At 39.4% G+C, this 20,372-nt stretch overlaps 2 long non-coding RNA genes across 3 annotated transcripts; both read right to left on the bottom strand.

Annotated features, from left to right (window-relative positions):
* Window positions 1-962: 962 nt before the first annotated feature.
* LOC132615016 (uncharacterized) lies at window positions 963-3,297 on the bottom strand. 2 transcript variants are annotated; one of them, XR_009572526.1, is made up of 3 exons: window positions 2,918-3,297; window positions 1,484-2,404; window positions 963-1,333 (listed from the first exon to the last, which is right to left on the bottom strand). It is a non-coding gene; the product is annotated as an uncharacterized LOC132615016 (long non-coding RNA). The 2 variants fall into 2 exon arrangements; XR_009572527.1 differs by having other exon boundaries at window positions 1,488-2,404.
* A 2,763-nt stretch (window positions 3,298-6,060) lies between these two features.
* On the bottom strand, window positions 6,061-8,127 carry LOC132614916 (uncharacterized). The gene is made up of 3 exons (XR_009572502.1): window positions 7,976-8,127; window positions 7,417-7,462; window positions 6,061-6,391 (listed from the first exon to the last, which is right to left on the bottom strand). It is a non-coding gene; the product is annotated as an uncharacterized LOC132614916 (long non-coding RNA).
* Window positions 8,128-20,372: the final 12,245 nt, after the last annotated feature.

Genomic DNA, 20,372 nt, shown 5'->3' with positions numbered 1-20,372 from the left:
ATAATATATAAATGGATCGGGCTGCACGTTCCGCAGCAATATAATATATATAAATGGATGGGGCTGCACGTTCCACAGCAATATAATATATAAATGGATCGGGATGCACGTTCCGCGGCAATATAATATATAAATGGATCGGGCTGCACGTTCCGCAGCAATATAGTATATATATATGGATCGGGCTGCACGTTCCGCAGCAATATAGTATATATATATGGATCGGGCTGCACGTTCCACAGCACTAGGTATGCATGGTACCCGCCTAAAATGCACTCAAATGTACAGGTTACTCTTTTACCTCATGATATGCTCTATATTTCCATTCTGTTATTATTCATAATTACATCCCTTACTATGTTACTATTCATGCCTTACATACTCAGTACATTGCTCGTATTGACGTCCCTTCTTGTGGACGCTGCGTTTCATGCCACGCAGGTACACCCAGATGAGTAAAGGACATTGCTAGAAGGTGTTTTAGCGGGATTGGCGAGCTCCACTTCCTTCCGGAGCAATTGCCGAGTCAGAGAATATATGTTATGTTTTCTGGTTGATGTTAGAGACTTTGCAGACAGAGTCGTGGGTATGGGATGTCAGTCTTGTAAGCGGCTCCATCAGCCGATGTGTCATTCTGTGTTATGCTATAAATTCCATATAAATACAGATTTTGTTTGATTTGAGAACAACGAAAAAGAATATTTCTGAAAGCTTTACTATGTATTTCATTTTATTTGATTTAGGAGTTCAAAGAGACTATGTGTGTAATAAGAGTCAGCGGGTTCGCTCGGCTCCGAGTATGGGGTCGGGTGCCCATCTGTCACGACCCAGCCCCGTGGGCCGCGACTAGCGCCCTATTTGGACACCCTAACAGAATCTCGTACCAGATCGACATAACAAAGATTTATTCAACTTAACATACGTTATTTTAATCAGATACTGAGAACAAATGTCATCTTAAGTGGTTGCCCGTACAGAAACATCAAATCAAATCCGGTAGGCTGGCGGAATACACATCGCCCAGATATACATACATATACAAACATATGGGCCGTCTTGGCCATAATAGCAAACGGGACCGCTGAAGGCACAAATCACAAACATATTCGAACAAACATAACCCATGACCCACATATATGTCTACAGACCTCTACAAACCATGACAGAATTATATGGCGGGACAGGGCCCCGCCGTACCCCAAATAATCAGATATACAGAAACATGTATCACAAAAGATAGGTACCAAAAATATGAACTCCGGATCAAAAGGAGTACTCCAAACAGCAGAATAAGTACCCTACACTGGCGGGTTACCTGAACGAACGTCTGTACCTGCGGGCATGAAACGCAGCCCCCGAAGAAGGGGGGTCAGTACGGAATATGTACTGAGTATGTAAAACAGGAAGCATAATAAACAGAATCATAACCGGAACAGGAAGTACAGAAACTGAATGTAATAACCAGAATATCAAAAATGCTTACTCACAAAACATAGATAATGCATGTCAATCATATGCCATATCCGGCCCCGTTTTAGGACTCGGTGAACAGAACGTGGTCGCCACCCCGTCACTGGCGCCACAACACAGCATACTCCAGAGTAGGGAATAGCTCCGTAACATATCATATCATATCAGAATGTGCATATGTCATAACATATCAGATGGCCATATCATATCACATCATCACATATCAGAATGTATGTACATGGCACAGCATACTCCACAACCCATGTACATGTGTACCTGCCCCCTCACATCGAGGCACGGCGAACAATGCAGTGGAATACGCGTGATAACATATCCTGGCCCGGGCTCAGTGAAGGAAGCATTGAGGCATCCACGAGTAGAGTAGTGAGAAACTATATGCATATAAATAAATAAATTCCAAGACTCAATGGACAAATATATTTACCGACATCTGAAGGCTCAGAAACAAGTTTCGGGTCAATCCGATTTAGTATACGAAAGTTATGAGCTTTTGAAGTACAGAACGTTCTAAAAGCGATTCAGAAGCCATTTTCTTTTGGAAATTCAAGTAATAATCATATTAGACAACTTTCAAATATCGTTATGGATCAAATCAAATAGAGGCTTTAGAACCATATGTACGTATCAAAATATATATCAAGGACCTTAGGCATATCAATTATCTTTCGAACAACATTCGAAAACATACCAACTAGGATTCTTCGAACATCATAAATAGATATCAAACCATATGGAATAACTTAGGGAAGTCAAAGACATTGGCCATCCTAGTGGCTCTAAGAATAGAATTTTCTTTAGAGTCATACATATACGTCACTTATCCGTTCCATAAAGGTCATGCCAAAAAAAAGGTTAGGCTTTACATACCTGTTAGCGGCTATTCGTAACCCGTTCGTCTCGTCGCTCTTTTAGCCTATTTATATAAGAGTAACGTTATTGTTAGTAACTATATTATCTAGTTTACAAATCCATAGCCTATTTCTTATCGAACCTATATTCCAACTTATACATATTCTCGTTTAAGATTTTCTATTATCTAATATTTAGCGAAAATCCGACAGCACTTCCCCTATATTTTCACCTATCCAAAATTTCCAATTGCTCTCCTGTTGACACAGAAATACCAGCAACAACATATGGATACAATTATATTTTCAATTCCTCCAACTCAACACGAACAACAACATGTTCATATCAACAAAAATTTTAACTTTAACTTTCTAATCCTTTCGTCATATAATCCATGATAACAACAATTATAACGCAACTTAAAATAATATTTTCATGCCTAATTAGAGCAGCCCCTACACGGCTCAATTCATCTTTCAACATCAACATCCACAACTTTTATTTCCATCATATATCCATAAACTTATACATGTTAAAATTGCCTCTAAAATGTGTATAAAAAGAGATCAAACATTACCTTAATCAACTTGGCTTCTTAACCTTGCTAATCACTTGAATGTTACAACAATTTCACACCTCAAATTTTTCTTTTTCTCCAATCTCCCTCTCGGTTAACATTGCTCCATGGCCGAGCTTTTTTTTTTTTTTGTCTTCAACATTTTTTTGTTTTTTTGTTCTTGTTCATCTATCATGAATGATACTTAGTGAATCATTTGATAACTAATATGTGAGGCTCCCAAGCCCCCACACGTACCCGTCTTATGTGGCATGAGTTGAACATTTCATATTAAATATATATAGTATAAAAAATGTTGTCCCAAATAAGGTAGACAAGGAATAATGCCATGTTCCTCTCCCCCTTATCCTTGTATACGGTGGGAGTGTCCATCTTTTGACACCTAGCCTTTATAAAGAAAATAATTATAAATGCTTGATCACTATCCATAAAAGTAGATATTTTGGTATTATGAAAATTAAACATTTTCTTAATTAACAAATTTCTACAATTCCAATGACATTATCAATAAATCATAGGTAGCATACAAAAATAGAACGTATACTAGTATCCCATACAGGCTAGGACGTTGACACAAAGAAAATATATTTTGTAAAATTCTAATTTTCCATCCTAATATCGAGTACAGTTTTTTTTTTTCAATTCACTTAAACACGGACCACTTTTAACACACATATATACCTATTACCACGACCATGTGATGTAACACTAGTTCATAACCTCATTTGCCACACATAAAATATTATTTTCGATCATCGTCGTCACATTTTTTTGTCTTAAATAATTTTAGGACTTCATTCCATTCAAATAAATTTTGAACCTCGACGAAACTTATTTTCTTCAATTGGTTTAACTTCGAATCCTTACGATACATGCGTACCATCACTTTAATCACCTATAAGCTTGGGGGATAACCTCGTGTCCATTACTAATATCATTTAACTCGCACACTTTCAAACCTATGGAAATACGGGATCTAACATCCTTCCCCCCTTTAGAACATTCGTCCTCGAATGTTAAATTTGTCTTGCATAAGTATACTATTTATGGTGATCTTATAACGAATCAATTGTAACTCGAACTTATCTATCATGCTGTGCCTTTCTTTACTTAGACTAATGCCATTCTCCACCTGTCATTTGTTCGGCAACTCAAAGGGCTAACTCTAGCAATACTTTAATCTTAGATGCTCGTACGATTTAATAGAAAGTCATAGATGATGAGTCGTGCTTTTGTTGCACTCTTCCGAACTCTCCATCACTTTACTTGAGTACGAAGCATTCTCCAATAATTTAAACTCTTTGAAGTAAAACCATGAAAAATCCAATTCTGCAAATTTGGTGTTGCAGTGGTTGATTCCCAGCATCTTTAATGTTAATGCTTGACCCACTTTATTGGACAAAATATCTTAAACTCTTCCATTATATTTCGTGACCCCATAGGGGAATATATATATACCAGATTCTCGTCACAACTAAAAGGCATCAGTTTGCCTTGTTTTCTTCTCCAAAATGAGCACAAGTGAACTTCGAAAGTAATCCATAAAATATTAAAGAAAGTATCATTTCACCCTCACCTTTAGATAGCAAAGATAAGTTCCCATTTCATACTTATCTAACATCTTAAACCTCCAAAGCTACTGTAATGGGGGATATAAACATATCCTCTCTGAATCCCAAGATCAAACGAGCAGTCAAGGCTCCATTAAGGATAGAAGTCAAGTGGGAAATGTTGTGTCATTTCCTAAGACTAAAACGTGTACAACAATAAGCTAGGTGTCGATTTCCTCTTTTAAAAAAATTTCGTGACTAGCCCCAAAATATATATCTATATGAGGTGTATCTGGTCCATTCATTTTGATTCTACTGGTTGCCCCTTCACTTTGAGAATTTGTGGATTATTTGTGGGAAAAATCTGACCATATTGGTCCCATCAACAATGAAATGGTAAGATCGTATATGTAGAGATTTAAATGGGCCCACATAATTGACACTTTCATGGTAACAAGCATTCTCTTCCAAACGTGTCCACTAAATAAATTAACACCTAACAATAATTATATATTGATATAAACATCACGATGCCATGTGGATTTACACTCATCCAATTTGTCTCCCATAATAATTTGGTAATTAATTACTCATCCCCATTTAACCCGTTACACACATAATTAATCTCATGATCTTAATTTACTTAAATAATGAATCACTTCTAACACACTTCGTGTACTCATTATCATAATCATGTGTTGTAACATTAGTCCATAGCCACTTAATGCACACACCAATATTATCTCCAATCATCATCGCCGTACTTTTCTGTCTTAAATTATGGGACCTCATTGTCACATATCGATAACTTACAGGGCATTTGTCCAAATAATATTTATCTCACAGTTTTAATTAATTTCTAGGAAATTTTTGGCAGAATTTCCTCTGTATTTCTTACTATCTCAAAACCTGCACGCAGGAAATACCAACAATGCCTCACAGGGCCAACATATATACGCATATATCGTATCATATCATAGCCACACAGGGCTCCCAATTTCAAGTAAAGTATAAAGGTGTCAGAGCTTACCTTTAACGATCCGTCCTGTTATACCTTCCTATCTACCTTATCTTTCATTCTTCAACCTTATATTTCAATCATATCTCAATATTCTTACCTTATCCAACATGTCCCTTTCGCACTGTTTCTTACCTGTGTACAGTGTAGCTTCCAATATCATCAGCCACTTTCTTCTGTCGATACCGTTCTTCAGCTGAAATCAAGGGTTAGTAAAAGGAATTTCATTTCCTATGGCTGGGCTCTATCGCACGATCTGAGATATGAAAGAAAGGTAACATCCTAAATGTCCTGTAGCTCCCTGTTTATAGATGTGGTGCACAACACACCGATAAACAAGACTCTACTAGACCTGTAGACATTCCGAGGACAAACCGCTCTGATACCACTTTGTCACGACCCAGCCCCGTGGGCCGCGACTAGCGCCCTATTTGGACACCCTAACAGAATCTCGTACCAGATCGACATACCAAAGATTTATTCAACTTAACATACGCTATTTTAATCAGATACTGAGAACAAATGTCATCTTAAGTGGTTGCCCGTACAGAAACATCAAATCAAATCCGGTAGGCTGGCGGAATACACATCGCCCAGATATACATACATATACAAACATATGGGCCGTCTTGGCCATAATAGCAAACGGGACCGCTTAAGGCACAAATCACAAACATATTCGAACAAACATAACCCATGACCCACATATATGTCTACAGGCCTCTACAAACCATGACAGAATTATATGGCGGGACAGGGCCCCGCCGTACCCCAAATAATCAGATATACAGAAACATGTATCACAAAAGATAGGTACCAAAAATATGAGCTCCGGATCAAAAGGAGTACTCCAAACAGCAGAATAAGTACCCTACACTGGCGGGTTACCTGAACGAACGTCTGTACCTGCGGGCATGAAACGCAGCCCCCGAAGAAGGGGGGTCAGTACGGAATATGTACTGAGTATGTAAAACAGGAAGCATAATAAACAGAATCATAACCGGAAAAGGAAGTACAGAAACTGAATGTAATAACCAGAATATCAAAAATGCTTACTCACAAAACATAGATAATGCATGTCAATCATATGCCATATCCGGCCCCGTTTTAGGACTCGGTGAACAGAACGTGGTCGCCACCCCGTCACTGGCGCCACAACACAGCATACTCCAGAGTAGGGAATAGCTCCGTAACATATCATATCATATCAGAATGTGCACATGTCATAACATATCAGATGGCCATATCATATCACATCATCACATATCAGAATATATGTACATGGCACAGCATACTCCACAACCCATGTACATGTGTACCTGCCCCCTAACATCGAGGCACGGCGAACAATGCAGTGGAATACGCGTGATAACATATCCTGGCCCGGGCTCAGTGAAGGAAGCATTGAGGCATCCACGAGTAGAGTAGTGAGAAACTATATGCATATAAATAAATAAATTCCAAGACTCAATGGACAAATATATTTACCGACATCTGAAGGCTCAGAAACAAGTTTCGGGTCAATCCGATTTAGTATACGAAAGTTATGAGCTTTTGAAGTACAGAACGTTCTAAAAGCGATTCAGAAGCCATTTTCTTTTGGAAATTCAAGTAATAATCATATTAGACAACTTTCAAATATCGTTATGGATCAAATCAAATAGAGGCTTTAGAACCATATGTACGTATCAAAATATATATCAAGGACCTTAGGCATATCAATTATCTTTCGAACAACATTCGAAAACATACCAACTAGGATTCTTCGAACATCATAAATAGATATCAAACCATATGGAATAACTTAGGGAAGTCAAAGACATTGGCCATCCTAGTGGCTCTAAGAATAGAATTTTCTTTAGAGTCATACATATACGTCACTTATCCGTTCCATAAAGGTCATGCCAAAAAAAAGGTTAGGCTTTACATACCTGTTAGCGGCTATTCGTAACCCGTTCGTCTCGTCGCTCTTTTAGCCTATTTATATAAGAGTAACGTTATTGTTAGTAACTATATTATCTAGTTTACAAATCCATAGCCTATGTCTTATCGAACCTATATTCCAGCTTATACATATTCTCGTTTAAGATTTTCTATTATCTAATATTTAGCGAAAATCCGACAGCACTTCCCCTATATTTTCACCTATCCAAAATTTCCAATTGCTCTCCTGTTGACACAGAAATACCAGCAACAACATATGGATACAATTATATTTTCAATTCCTCCAACTCAACACGAACAACAACATGTTCATATCAACAAAATTTTTAACTTTAACTTTCTAATCCTTTCGTCATATAATCCATGATAACAACAATTATATCGCAACTTAAAATAATTTTTTCATGCCTAATTAGAGCAGCCCCTACACGGCTCAATTCATCTTTCAACATCAACATCCACAACTTTTATTTCCATCATATATCCATAAACTTATACATGTTAAAATTGCCTCTAAAATGTGTATAAAAAGAGATCAAACATTACCTTAATCAACTTGGCTTCTTAACCTTGCTAATCACTTGAATGTTACAACAATTTCACACCTCAAATTTTTCTTTTTCTCCAATCTCCCTCTCGGTTAACATTGCTCCATGGCCGAGCTTTTTTTTTTTTTTTTTTGTCTTCAACGTTTTTTTTTTTTTTTGTTCTTGTTCATCTATCATGAATGATACTTAGTGAATCATTTGATAACTAATATGTGAGGCCCCCAAGCCCCCACACGTACCCGTCTTATGTGGCATGAGTTGAACATTTCATATTAAATATATATAGTATAAAAAATGTTGTCCCAAATAAGGTAGACAAGGAATAATGCCATGTTCCTCTCCCCCTTATCCTTGTATACGGTGGGAGTGTCCATCTTTTGACACCTAGCCTTTATAAAGAAAATAATTATAAATGCTTGATCTGATCCATAAAAGTAGATATTTTGGTATTATGAAAATTAAACATTTTCTTAATTAACAAATTTCTACAATTCCAATGACATTATCAATAAATCATAGGTAGCATACAAAAATAGAACGTATACTAGTATCCCATACAGGCTAGGACGTTGACACAAAGAAAAAATATTTTGTAAAATTCTAATTTTCCATCCTAATATCGAGTACAGTTTTTTTTTTCAATTCACTTAAACACGGACCACTTTTAACACACATATATACCTATTACCACGACCATGTGATGTAACACTAGTTCATAACCTCATTTGCCACACATAAAATATTATTTTCGATCATCGTCGTCACATTTTTTTGTCTTAAATAATTTTAGGACTTCATTCCATTCAAATAAATTTTGAACCTCGACGAAACTTATTTTCTTCAATTGGTTTAACTTCGAATCCTTACGATACATGCGTACCATCACTTTAATCACCTATAAGCTTGGGGGATAACCTCGTGTCCATTACTAATATCATTTAACTCGCACACTTTCAAACCTATGGAAATACGGGATCTAACACCATCACACCCTAGTAAGACTAGGGTGTGACAAAGTGGTATCATAGCAGGTTGTCCTAGGGGTTGTCTGCAAAGTTGTGTCCAGCAGAGTCCTGTTTATGGGTGTGAAGCCGGCCACATTTATAAATAGGAGGCTGCGGGGATTGTTGACCTTCTTTCTGTCTTAGATCGTGCGATAGAGCCAAGTCATAGGAAGTGAGATTCCTTATATAAGCCTTGCATACGACGGGAAAAGGCGAGTGGCGACATGGAAAGTCATAGAGGTAAGTTTTGATATTTTGTTCTTTTACCTAAAATTGGAAGCTCTGGATGGCTGGAATGTGATATATAGCCGTATGCTCTGTGAGGCATTGTTGATATTTGCTGCGTACAGATTTTGAATAGTAAGAATTGTAGAGGAAACCTGGTCAGAATTTTTCAAAATCAGGTCATTTAATCAGGTACACCTAACAGGAGGAAGCGTGGAAAGGAAATATTGTAAATAAACAATAAGTGGGATGAGTTGTTTTAGAAAGGTTATGGATTTGGCATGGCATGAAGAATAATAGCGAGAAAGACGATTAGCAGTACAGATGATTAAAATGGATAACATCCGAGGTTTAGTAGGAGTAAGGTCTGTTGGAGGATTCAGAGAACGTCGACAATCAGTTTGCTGTAGATTACTGTATAAGGATGGTGACTAAAAATTCAAACAGGCTAATACCCAAAGTATTCATAAGTAACGGCAACGAAAGGTAGTTATATACGAAAGTGAAGGGTGAATATTGAGGATTGAAAAGGGTAAAATAGTAATTGTAAAGGGAAGGACGTGTTACGAGAATGTCTCGGAATCTGTAAGACTTCGACTTGCTCCAGATCATGTAATAAAGGTCATGCGAGGAAGTGGACGCGATTATATCAGCATTAAGGCACCAGATTTCATCAAAGTTTCGGGGTTAAGCGTGCTGGGGTGAGAGAAATCTTAGGATGGGTGACCCCCTGGGAAGTGCACTAATGTTCTGTAAATTCAGATATAAGAGACAAGTGAAAGTTAGAGTAGCCTACGGGAAACTAGAATATACGGGGTGATTGGAGACCATAAGAGGACGCGTAGGACAAGGCAGACTAGACCGGTAAAGAGATAGAAAGTGCATCCCAGCTCTGGAATTAGGATAGGCTTGAATAGCGTTTGGAAGTATTTTGTGGACAAGTTGGTAGTAAATATATATATATATATATATATATACACGAGTGTGTAAGATATCCCACATACGATTGTATCGGTGGGCATGTGTGCCCCAACAACCGGTGCTACGATATGGAAGACATCAATCGAGTAAGGGTACCGAAGTTCAAGTGGCAGCAAAAATAAATGGTATGAGTGTCACAAGGTAAGTTGATGTTATTTTCACTACAGGTTAAGATTGGAAGATTCTAATACTACGATATTTGGAAAAGAAAGAAAGTGGGTAAATGGAAGGCAAGAAGATCAAAATGTCGGAAAAGGGTGAAAGGTAAGAAACCTCGGTGAGTGAAACCCCCGAGAGAGAAACTACTGGCAAAGCACGAGACGACTTGGGTAAAAAATTCAAAGATAGGCACGTGAAAAGGATAAAGTGTGGCAAGATGGAACAAAAGAGGAATGTGTGAGGTTCGAGAACCAAATTTCAATAAGTGGGGCTAAAGGAATAGTGACTATGACAAGGGATGTGAGGTAAGAGAAAGAATGTTTAGGCTTTGCGACGATACTAGGAGATTTAGGCCCTTGAGAAGTATATAAAGGGATAAATGTATGGTAAAATCAACACGGTTGCCTCGGACATGGTGCTTTCCAAAAGGATAACTTAAGAGCAGAACGGAATTGCGCGTTTAAAGAAAAATTTCGCGACCTTCAGAGCCGACGCCACAAATGGCAAAAGAAGAAAAGTGTTCGAGGAGGAAGGAATCTAAGGAAGGTTAAGGATGAAAGTAGGAAAAGTAGACTAATGGGTTGGTCGAAGAGAAGAGGAGAGCATTTAGGCGTAGGGCAATTGGAAATCTTTAACCATAGGAGTGAGAAGGATACCTTAGCGAGTTAGCGATAGGAACCCGATTACGCACCAAGGAAAGAATAAGGATAATGGGTCGATACTGTTGATTGGGAAATTAATGGTGTGGAGCAAGAATTCATGTGAGGTATGAAAGATTTGATCTTAGGGGAAATAGAATGAAGTGCAAGGAATGTGCATGGAAGACCGTTCGGTCACGGCATCGTAAATATAGTCAAAGGATTCGATGAGCGAGGATAGAGAGAGTGTAAACTGTAAGGATTCTATGCTAAGAGCAAAAGTAGCGGGACGCTTGAAAAATATGGACACACAGCTGCAACGCGAACGCGTAGTTAAGAAGAATCACGAGTAAGTGAGCTAAATGGGTGAAAGGGACTAATAGTGGATAGGAAGATATGGGAATATTGACAAGAGTGATGATATAGGCGCAAGATGAAAGAAAAACTTATGGTAAGAAGTTTTGATATGTTGTGCACAGAGTTGGAAAGAAAGATGAGGAGTAAGGTATAAACGAAGACTTCACAAAATGACTGTTGGCGTATAAGGAGCCCCTTAAAAGGGGGGAGGGAGGGGGGGGGGGGAGAATATATTATATCAGACTCTAATGGAATCACAACACTTTCAGGCTCCAGAGGAGGAAAATTTATTAGCTCGGGGCCGGAGTTCAAAACATATCGGTATATCAAGATAATACATGAAAGGAATAGAAACAAGTTGATAATGAAGTGTACCGTGAGGCCGACATGAAGGGAAAGGATGGAAGATACCTTAAGAGAATGATTCATGCCGACATGAATTATGAGATGTTTAGACCATAATTTGAATCCCTCATATCGGGCAAATCGGCGCCGCACCTAAGTACGCAGCGACATGTTTTAAAGAGTAATAAAAAGAACAGGAAAGGGCTACAAGCTAAGTTCACAACGGATGATGGAGAAAATGATAAGATTTAAAGGATGTTTCGAACGATGACGACTATTATAACGACAGCATCAACAATTGGTAGTTTGGGAATTTTGAAAGAAAGAAAGAACGCAGTGCCTATGAATGAAATAAAGGAGTTCATCGGATACTAGAAAATAGTTCATGGACCATTAATTGTACGGAGCATGAGAATATACGCTATGGAATTATATGAACCATCAACGTGAAGCGACGCTCAATCATATTGTAAGGAATCCACACCGGAGAGCCAATAAGGAATAACGATTGACGAAACGAGCGCCAATACAAAGAAATCAAAGACAAGTATACTTGTGAAGAGATGACCTGGGAAGGACAAGGATAATGAGTTGGCGCAGTGGATTAGAAAACCCATGGCACGGAATGAGGACTCATGTAAAGACCGAGGAGTTCGATCATAAAGGAAATAGCGTGAAAGATAAGGAATGAGCATGAAGAAAAGGGCAACTATAAGAGGGACCCCCCGAAGTGTTACAAGACCCTATAAGATCAGTTGAACATTCGAGGACGAATGTTCTAAAGGGGGGGAGGATGTTATAGCCCGTATTTTGTACGTTCGGATAATTCAAGATAATTGCCAGAGGTTAAGGGCAAGACTATTGTCACGACCCAGCTAGGGGCCGCGACGGGTACCCGGAGCTAGATACCGAGCACCGCTCACTCTACTACTCATTTAATGATCTTTTGCCAGTTTTACGCATGAAAGTATAGGAAACATAATTTGTATCCAAACATAAGTACTTTATATGCATATGTCTCTCGGCCATCAAAATAATATGTACATAATAATAGCATCTTTTGAGACCACCTGACCCACACTACGTACCTACGAGCCTCTACTGTCATAATGAATACATAGACGGAACAAGACTCCGTCGTGCCCAAAATATATATATACATATATACCAAGAGAAATCATAAGCACCTCCGAACAATGGAGTGCTCTCAACAGCTGACAGCTCCTAAGTATCTGGATCAAGCTCGCCTCCCTGTCTACCTGTGGGCATGAACACAACGTCCAAAGAAGGGACGTCAGTACGAATATTGTACTGAGTATGAGAGGCATGAACAATGAAGAAAGGCATCAATAACATAATGAGAGCATTAATATAAAGCATATGGATCTGACCGATAATCATAAATGGAATAATACATGCTGTCTTACTCATACTTATCATCGTAACATGTATGCATCATATGCAAGCTGCCCGCCCATGATGGAACTGTGTGATAATCAATAATATAAGCCCGCGTCCAGTCCTCCCGCGTCCGGGGTACCATCTCATGCCGCCCACTAGTGGTGTCTGCCCACGCCCGAAGGTCGTGGTGTATCAGTATCGTCGCCCGCCGAAGCGGTGTCTGCCCGGCCAACTAGGCCCGGTATGCAATGCTCATGCCATGCTTATCATAAAATAATCATAATAATGTACTCATTGAAAAATACTTATCTTATCATAGCACATGCGTAAGGTTTGAGAACAACTTTACTCTATTGGGGTGACGTAAGGTCGTGACCCCCCGATTACTTTATGGAGAAATTACGGACATTCTGCCTCACCTTGAAAGGACTAGTACATGAGGTGAGTGTAGGCAAGGACTAACATCATCATCATCCTAGCAACATCATATCGTATAACTTATCTCATATAGGCAATTAACTTTTTAGAATGTAGGAGCTCATGGAAAGATGGTAATTCAGACTATAAGATTCATGCCATTGGAAAGAAAGGACTAGCCTCACATACCTTGCCATTTAGCTAAGTTGTTGTCCACTTATTCTCCTTCGATACCACGTCGTCACCTTCATGAGAGAATTCGTATTACATTAGTTAATTAACTACAAGAATGGATCGCTAGTTCTAGGAAAATTTGGGCAGTACTTCCTTCGTTTATACTACTTTTCCCATGTTCTATATCTACCCCCAACATTCACAATGCTATTCGCAATATCGCAATAAAAATCATCATTTATGCACCATTAGCAAAATCCACCATTTTCCTCCAATTTTCCCATATTTCTCCCTATAGCTCACCTTAGTGCTTTCGTGCATTTACTACTTGTTTCACGTTATAAACATCATTTATATCGTATTTGTACTCACAACACTTCAACATTCATGATTCAATTCCACTATCATTCATTTATGTCACTATTCACTCAATAATGACCCATTCCTATGTTCTTCTACATTTTAAGTATCTAAGTCTTCCAATACCTTGAATCACGTGGTATAGTCATGAAACATACCTTAAATGATGATTGAACAGGCCTTGAGTTGAAATACTTCACTTAGCCAAAACCCTAGTTCCACCCTTTTAAGGATTTCTTGACTTAGATGATCCTTTGATGTGTTCTTACACTTGTTTTCATGAATTTAATGGTGTTGATCTTGATGTTCCCTTTGATTCTCTTGAATTCTTATGGAGGAAATATTTGGAGAGTTCTAGAGCATTCTTGAGTTGTATGGAAGAAAAATGAAATGAAATGAAGCCTAAGTTCCTTTTAATAATCACAAAAATGATCTTTAATGAAAAATTGTCGGGATGAACAGTGGTCGTAAACCACAGTTTACGGACCGTATTGTGGTTTACGGTCCGTCCTCCATGATCGTTTTTAATCATCCCAGAAACAGAAAGTTTGGCTGAGGGACATGGCAGTTTACAACCGAGGTCTACGGTCCGTAAACCATTTTACGGGCCGTCCTCCAAGTCGTGTTTAGCCATTTCATCACTTGGCAGAAACTTTGAGATTTTAGAAGGCTGGAGGACGATTGCACTATACGGTCCGTAAATCACTTTATGGGCCGTATAGTGCCCTTTATGACCACTGAGCTAAAAAATTTCCGCAACCTTCTTATTTCAAAAAATTCGTAATTAGCCATTCCCGACTTAGTAAAACATCATACACTCACGCCCTTCATTGTTCTACTCATCACACAAGTACGGAGAAATTTCCGAGGTGTAACAACTATTTTCCAAGTTATTTTAATATACAAGTTGTTTATTAGTATGGAAATATTGAGAAAGGCTAAGGGTAAAAAGGGAAATTCGCAAAGTGGCTCATGGTAATATTGTGAAAGGCTAGGGGCAAAACGGGAATTTCACAAAATGTTCAAGAAAATTCTTGAAAAGGCCACTTTGGCCGTGTGACATAAGGTGTGGGCCCCACCCATGGCCATGTGTCCATATTTTTATTTGTAGGACTTAAGTAAATATATATAGATAAGTGGTGGCAAATAAGACATATTCATTCTTTTAAGTTAAGAAGCTTGGAGAAGAAGAGAAAGAAAGAAGAAGAAGAGAGAAGGAGCATTCGGCCACCATGGCCAAATTTGAAGCCATGGAAATTGATCACAAAAAAAAAAAAAATCTTCTAGCTTTTCTACTAATTGGAAGGTCCTCATTAACATGAAGGAGTTGTTGGAGCAAGCCAAGCATTTATTTGGGTGATTTACAAACCCTAGCTAAGTAAGAAGACAAGTGGAGAAAGGTAAGGTTCAATCTTCTTTTACATGTGTCATGGATGATTTGTAAATGTTGTAGTATGTAGAAATGGATGAGACTCATGAAATATGTGTGCAGGGGTTGTGGCCGAATAGGGGTGTAATGATAAGATGTGATGACTTGATTTTATTTAGTATTTGATTGTTGTGTTGTGGGTTTCATGATGAAAATGAAGGTTTGATGAATTGAAATGAAGTTGGAATCATAGTGGGATTGTTGAAGAAGTTAATGTGACATTAGTATGGTTTCTTATATTTGTATGAATGATATTGCTAATGTGTAAGTTGTAAAAATAATTCATGAATTTGGAAGAAAGACATGTGTTTGGAAGATTGTAAGTTGGGTTGTTGTGATTGTATCGAATATAAGAAAAATGTCTTTGGATTATGTAAAAGAAGTTACTAACGTTAGAATGTATTTTGGATTGATTGTTGAAGTTGTTAGTATGATTGTTGGTATTGTTGTTAATAATTTGGCCGAGTGGAATTCTCGGATTGTTGATTGATGATTTGGCCGAGTTACATTCTCGGGGATGGTGTATTTACAGGGGAAATGCTGCCGAAATTTCGGCAAATTATAAATGAATTCATTTAAAGGACTAATACAAGTATATGATGATGAATCTGATGACTATGTAAATTCTTTTGAATGTAGACTAGCAAGCTTGGGTAAACAAGCGTAGCTAATTGGACGTGGGACAGGTATGTAAGGCTTACCCTTTTGTTTTTGGCATGATCCTTATCATATGAATGAACACAGTGAGCAAGCAAGTTCTAAAGACTCTATTCTTAGAGAGTGTAGAGATATTTGTATCGTTGGCCTCCTATGTTTTATGTCCATAACTGTTACACCTCGGAAAAAAAAAAAAAAAAATCTTCCGTTGGTACGCAAGTGAATGAACTAGCGAAATACGAGTATCGGGTTAATGATGACTTAAGGGCATTTTGGGAAAGAGTTATAACGTCCCTTAGATTAGTATTGAAGTGTTGAACAAGTGTTAAGAAGGTTCCATGAGGATCGGAGATCAAACGAAGTGGCGAAACTAAGTTCAGTGACTGATGAGTTCTACGGCTCATTATACGGACCGTATAATGTTATACGGACCGTATAGTGGACCGTAAAACCATCACAGTGAAGGTTGGTTGCTGGTGGAATTTTACGGTCAGTTATACGGACCGTATAAAATTTATACGGACCGTATAACGAACCGTCGAATGGTCACAGTGAAAGGTTGCTCACTGGTAACGTTTTACGGTCAGTTATACGGACCGTAAAACTGTTTTACGGACCGTATAACGGACCGTCAAGTAGTCACAGTGAAGGGGTGCTGGGCAGACCCATTTCACGGTCTATTATACGGACCGTATAATGGACCGTATAATGGAACCCGACAGTTCGGTGATGATTTAATAAATAAAGACCAAGTTCATGAAAATCATTTCCACATTTCCTCTCTCTCTCTAAAACATCTCTCTACAACTTTTGTACAAGTTTTCAAGGGTATTAATCCATCAACCACATTAAACAAGTAAATCCAAGGTAGAAACCCATCAAGGATCATCTAAAGTCAAGAAACCCAAATGGAGAAAAACTAGGGTTTTACTCAAAGTGGAGTATTATCAACAAAAGCTTGTCCCTACAACTTCTAAGGTAAGATTCATGATTTTTATATGATGTTTACGGTATTGGAGAATTAAAATGCATGGATTGTAGAAAACATGGTCCACTAGGACATGAATGATGAATAGTGATGTTTTTGAGACATAGTTTGAATTGAATCATGATTGTTGTTGTATTGTGATATGAGTGTGTTATAAATGACGTTAAGATCATGAAATAAACATTGTATATGGATGAACGAAGTTGGGTGTTGTGACCCTAAATAGGGACAAATGGAAGTGAATTGAGAATGTGGATAATGTAGATGATTAATGGCCATGGAAATGATATTATAAATGAGTTGTTGACGTTTGGGGTTGAATTATGATATGGACAAATGTTGTATAGATAAAGGAGATGCTGTCCAATTTTCTCTAGTTCTAGCCATGTGCACTAGTTATCGATACTAATGATAGTATGGCCTTAATGAAGGTAGAAACGTGAGCATCGAAGGAGTACGTGCAAGTGTAGAATAATTCGACAAAGAGGTATGTAAGGCTAACCCTTCTTTCATAAGGCATGGTTCTTTGGCCAAACTCCTAATCCCTCTATATGAGCATGTTGACTACAAATGTTTCACATTCCGAGCTCATAAGCTCACTATCCTTGATTGGTACTACGAATGCGCTACGCACCTCAGGTGACGAGTAAGACTACGATATAGAAGTAACAATAACGATAATGATAGTAATGATGATGGTGATAATAATGATGCTAAAGGTGCCTATGGGCTGTTATACTCATACGTGCCTATGAAGGGCTATAATGAAACCCCGAGCTTATAACGCCGGGTAGAATATATGTGTATGAATATGTATAAAATATGTATACGATTACGAAACGCGCGCACACATCTGCAGATGGTACGGATAACCCTGAAGCCTTGGTAGGGCCAGGTATGAGTAACATTGAGCCTTGGTTGGCCAAGTATGTATATGAAATACTGATCCAATGAGGTCGGGTACGCTATGTAAATGCCATGTATACGAAATGATTATGTATGTATATATTATGTAAAAGAATGTGATGAGACTATGTATAAGAATACGAATGAGGACATGTACACTAATACGAGCACAAGCATGGTACGAGTTTTATTATGGGGCACGAATGACGATGTGAGTAAGTAAGCGACATGATGATGATGATATTATTGTCTCCCCTCCTATGCTATTCCATATATTGTTCATTATGTTGTATATCAATGTTAATCATGCTTTACATACTCAGTACATTCTTCGTACTGACGTCCTTTTGTTTGTGGACGCTGCGTCATGCCCGCAGGTGCACAGGGAGACAGATTTGACCCATAGCTGCCTATTTGAAGATTTCATAGAGAGCTCCATTTCCTTCGGAGCCATATCTTTTGGGTACTCATTCTTTTGTGTATATAATTATGGGCATAGCGGGGTCCTGTCCCGCTCATGATATGTCATACTCTTAGAGGCTCGTAGTCATGTGTATGTGGGTAGAGATGTTTGGCCATGTCGGCCTATGTTTTGTATATCTTTTGTTGGCCTCGTCGGCCTTGTATATTTGACATGGCATAGATGCCCATGATATGTTAATTGATGATGGTCGTCCAATGGGACTAGCTTGATTAATGATTTAAAATGCATGAAATGAATTATGGTTCACCTAGATGTTATGATATGCATGATAAGGGGGTGCCCGGGTGGGGTAGCACCGGGTGCTCGTCGTGGCCCCCTAGTCGGGTCGTGACAAAAGTGGTATCAAAGCAGTTGAGTCCTAGGATGTGTCTACGAGCCGTGTCTAGTAGAGTCTCTGTTATGGGTGTGTTGCGCGCCACACTTATAAACGAGAAGCTGCGGACATCTTAGGAATATATGACCTTCTTTCTTCATAAGAATCGTGCGATAAAGCTATGATGTAAGAAATTCTTGTTCTTAAATCGTGTGTTGTGTATTTCAGAGATGCCTAAAAAGAAAAAGGCTACAGCAGCCCAAAGGGGCAAGACGGTGGCAGAAAAGCGGGCTGAAAGAGCACCGCCACCAGTAGTAGAGGAAGATGAGTCCCAGAGTGCGGCTCAATCTCAGTCCTCCCAGACAGTGCCTATTACTGAGGAGCACGTGGGAGCCTCAGCCCCAGCTCCAGCTCCTCCGCCGAATGCTTCAGGCCAAGACGTAAGAGAGGCCATTAATTTGTTGACTCAGTTGGTTGCGGCCCAGACTCAGAGGCCAAGCGCGGGGCAAGGTGACAGGACTGTTAGCGCAAGGGCCCGTGACTTCATTGCTTTGAAACCCCCGGAATTCTTTGGGTCGAAACTGGAGGAGGATCCCCAGGACTTTGTTGATGGTATGCTAAGGACGCTCCGATTGATACATGCTTCAGACACTGAATCGGTGGAGCTAGCGTCATACAGATTGAGGGATGTCTCAATCCAGTGGTACACGGTTTGGATGGCTTCGCGGGGAGCCAATGCACCTCCGCCGGTATGGCAAGAGTCTGTCGATGCTTTTCTCCGTCACTACATGCCTCCAGAAGTTCGGCGAGCTAGGGCCGATAAATTCTTGAATCTGAGGCAAGGTAGCATGAGTGCTACAGAGTATAGTCTCCGCTTCAATTCCTTGGCTAGGTATGCTTCGGCCATGGTAGCGGATATAGGCGATCGGGTGCACCGGTTTGTGAAGGGCCTAGGGCCACATTTGATGGATAAATGCTTGACTGCATCTCTTCAGGATGGCATGGATATTGCACGTATTCAGGCGCATGCTCAGGAATTGGAGGAACACCTACAGCAGCGGAGGAATGAACGTGAACAGGATAGGGGACATAGCAAGAGGGCTAGATCTTCGGGGCCGATGAGTGAGTCCAGAGGTGGGCACCGGCAGCAGCCCCCTAGGCATGCAGGCTACTCTATGACCAGTGCGCTCCCACGGTTTTCAGGCCAGAGATTGGATAGATCTGCTCATTCAGGGCCGAGCCCGAGTTATTCAGGGCCTCAGTATAGAGATGATTCAGGCCAGTCTAGACCACCCGTGCCACGATGTTCCCAGTGTGGGAAGTTGCATTGGGGTCAGTGCCGATCAGGTTCAGATGCTTGCTATTCTTGTGGTCGACCAGGCCATATTATGCGTGATTGCCCCTCAGTACAGGGTAGAGGTAGGGCCCAGACATCAGGGTCGATAGCCGGGTCTTCAGCATCTGCACGCCCTATGGGGCCAGGTTCACATGCGCCGGTTGGCCATGGTAGAGGTAGAGGCAGAGCTCCCAGTTCCAGCGGTCCTCAGCACCGTATTT

The sequence above is a fragment of the Lycium barbarum genome, chromosome 10 (genome assembly GCF_019175385.1).
Source record: "Lycium barbarum isolate Lr01 chromosome 10, ASM1917538v2, whole genome shotgun sequence".
NCBI lineage: Eukaryota > Viridiplantae > Streptophyta > Magnoliopsida > Solanales > Solanaceae > Lycium > Lycium barbarum.
Note: the sequence above shows the minus strand (reverse complement) of the source record. Positions and strands in the feature narration are given on the sequence as shown.